The sequence below is a fragment of the Populus alba genome, chromosome 10 (assembly GCF_005239225.2).
Source record: "Populus alba chromosome 10, ASM523922v2, whole genome shotgun sequence".
NCBI classification, from domain to species: Eukaryota; Viridiplantae; Streptophyta; class Magnoliopsida; order Malpighiales; family Salicaceae; genus Populus; species Populus alba.
In genome coordinates this window covers 1,807,324-1,810,768 of record NC_133293.1, presented here as the reverse complement: position 1 = coordinate 1,810,768, position 3,445 = coordinate 1,807,324, and the positions used below count along the sequence as shown (strand labels likewise).

At 40.2% G+C, this 3,445-nt stretch overlaps 1 pseudogene; it reads right to left on the bottom strand.

Moving 5' to 3' along the window:
• Positions 1-3,184, bottom strand: LOC118036991 (uncharacterized; annotated as a pseudogene).
• Positions 3,185-3,445: the final 261 nt, after the last annotated feature.

The window sequence follows — 3,445 nt, the reverse complement described above, 5'->3', positions numbered from 1 at the left end:
AAAACAGACAATAACAACTCTTGAGGGTTTATTGGCGATGACTTGATTATTGAATATTACATTTTGTCAAACAAGTTGTTTTTCACAAGACGCCCAAGTATACTGGAAAAATTCAGCCAATAACATTTCTGTGAACCAGTATATCTTCCAATTCCATCGTCGAGAATAGCTTTGGCAATGGAGGCCAACGAGTTGTAAGCTCTGTAGAAACTTGTTGCATTGTTGGCCGATAGTGGGGATCGGTCTGTAAGCAAGCAAATGCTAGTTTTGCAACATGTGCCACACCGTCTGCAAGTTCGTTTTCAGGAGGTGGAAGGTGCTGGTCTAAGACATCCTTCAAGATTGTATTGTGACCGCTTGGTGATGATGAGGAGGTGGAAGCAGATAACATCAGAGATGAGATGAAATCGCCAGGATGCTTTCCCATCATTACTTCCAATGTTAATACTCCAAAGCTATACACATCACATTTTTCATCCACTTTCATTGTGTATGCCAACTCTGCAAAAGCGGTGGTCATGCTATATTTTGCCAAAATAATTTACTGCACCTATTTTGTTTTCAAGTGATTTTGTAAACTAACCTACTGTAGAAGGTGATATTGAAACTTAACGACATACCTGGAGCTGTATACCCAAAGGTGCCAGCAAATGATGTCCAATTGGATGAGTCAGGCATTAAGAGCCTAGCTGTACCGAAGTCAGAGACATGAGCCTCATATTCTGAATCCAAAAGAACATTGTTGCTGGAAATGTCTCTATGAATAATCGGAGGAGAGCTGTCATGGTGCATGTAGGATAAAGCATTGGCTACGCCTTTGATAAGATTCATCCTTTTATCCCAATCCATCTTTCCTGCTTGTTCCTCGTCGTTCAGTACCTTTCTTAAACTTCCCCTTTCCACAAATTCATATACCAAAAATGAGTGTTTGGCATGCGAGCAGAAACCATACAGCTTCACAATATTTCGATGACGTATACCCATTAAGACATCAATCTCGCTTCTAAAAGCTTTCAAGCTGCTCATCTCAACTTCTGGTGTTTGGTGGAATTTCTTCACGGCAAGGACTTGTTCTGATGGAAGTACAGCTTTGTATACAACTCCATACCCTCCTGTACCAATGCAATATTTGGAGTCGAATTCCTCAGTAGCCTCAATGATGTCCTCGTAGCGCAGATCCCCACCAGGGCACCATCTCGCGGTAACATCTCTTTGTGGTGTTTCCACTAACCTTTTCTTTATTCTGCTTTGGAAAAAGATAAGAAAGCCTACAATCAGGCCCAACAAACTACCCAGCAGAGAAAATACAGTCAAAAAGACAATTTTGGGGCCCTTCTTGTGCACAGTTTTGTTTTTCATGAGAGCAGAACAAGCCTCCAAACCAGTTGCATTGCCACACAGGTTGGTGTTGTTGCGAATTGCTTCAAATGGTGCCTCGTGAAAGGCTTTGATGTCAGGAATGGGGCCCTCTAGCTTGTTATAGGATACATCCACTTCAGTGAGGCCTTGCAGCCTACTAAAACTGGTTGGAATTAGACCAGACAGCATATTATGGGAGAGGTTTAATACCTCTAGCTGCTGCATCTGTCCAAGCTCCGGTGCTATACCTCCCATGAGGGAATTCCAACTGAGATCAAGACTTTGAAGAGACTGCAAAGACCCCATCTCAGCAGGAATACTCCCTGAGAATCCATTCTTGCTGATATTCAAGAATATTAGTTTTGAGCACTTGCCAAGCTGTTTAAGAATTGTTGCGCTAAAATTGTTCGCGGCGAGGCCAAGCCTTTCGAGATCAGATAGCGATGTGACATCGAAAGGAATATCACCTGAAAGCTTGTTATCGTTGAGTGCAAGTTCAATCAACTTCAAATTTCCCAATTCTTTGGGAATTCTCCCAGCTAGTTGATTTGACGAGAGGTCAAGAGCTTGTAGATGAGTTGCCTTTCCAAGAGCAGCTGGAATTTCTCCAGATATCTTGTTTCTAGAAATCTTGAAGGCTGTCAGATTGTTAAACTGCTCCCATTTCAATGAAAGTTCACCATGCAATTCATTATCACTCAAATCCATGTAGTTCAAATGAGGATGTGTGCCAAAAGCTTCAGATATGTTTCCACTAAGTTGGTTTCTCTCAAGTCTGAGTCTCAACAAGCTGCTGCAATTTCTCAAGCTTTTAGGGATAGGTCCCGTGAAATAATTATGATCTGCAGCAAAATATAAAAGTAATCCACCAAGGCACACATCTCGTGGAAGATTACCAGACAATCTATTATAATATATTTGTAACGAAGACAAATGTGTAAGGTTGTTCATTTCTGGAGGAATGAGACCAAAAAGATTGTTATTCCCAAGGCGAAGTACGGATAAGCTTTTTAAATTGCCTAGAGATGCTGGTATTGTACCAGTTAGATTATTAAATGACAACTGAAGGATAGTCAGGTTTTAAGTTTCCTAAAGATGCTGGTATTGTACCAGTTAGATAATTATATGACAAAAGTAAACTGGTGAGAGATCTCATATTTCCTATCGAAGCAGGGATTGGACCTTCAAAATTATTATGGAGCAACTGAAGGTCAGATAGATTTTCAAGCATTCCTACTTCCCTAGGTATGAAACCAGAGAGTTCGTTGCCGTGAAGGTAAAGATACGACAAGTTGCTTAAGTTTCCTATGGACGTAGGAAGAGCACCACTAAGGTTGTTATATGACAAATCAAGCAAATCAAGAGATACCAATTTTCCAACTTCTGGTGGTATGTTGCCAGAAGTGCTATTTGAAGACAAATCAAATTTGATAAGGTTACCTATATGTGAAGGAATGGACCCATAGAGCGAGTTGTTGCGAAGGATAAGCACAGTCAAGTCAGGAAAGGAAGAGAATCTGAGACTATTTAGGGTACCTCTCAAACTAGAATTGGGCAGACTTATGTTGCTGACACTACCAGACTTGTCGCAGCTGATTCCGAACCAGTTGCAAGGGCTGTCTCCAGCCCAAGAAGACAGGAGAGATTGGCTTTGGTTGTCAAGAGTGACTTTCCAATCTAGAAGAGCTTCCGCTTCCTTCCTTCCATTTGCTACTTTTGCAGCTCCAGTACTAGCCGAGTAAGCAAAAGAAGGAAAGAAGGAAGCATAAGCAAGTAAGGAATAAACAAAAAAAGGTGTGCATAAGAGAAAGATGTGGGAAGCCATGGCCTTGGTTGTTTAATTTCTTAAAAAGGATGTATAAAATGATTTGCCCTCCATACGTGTGTGTGTGTGTGTGTGTGTGTATGGGAAAGAAACGATAGATTTGGTTTGATTGTAAATTCATGAGTAAGATTTGGTGTCTGGTAGATTTCAATAATGATTATGTTTAACGTTTAGCATATATTTACTGTTTTGATTTTTTAAATTTATTAATTTATTAAATCTTAATTTGTTTTCAATTTTATTCTTAGATCCTAATTGTTT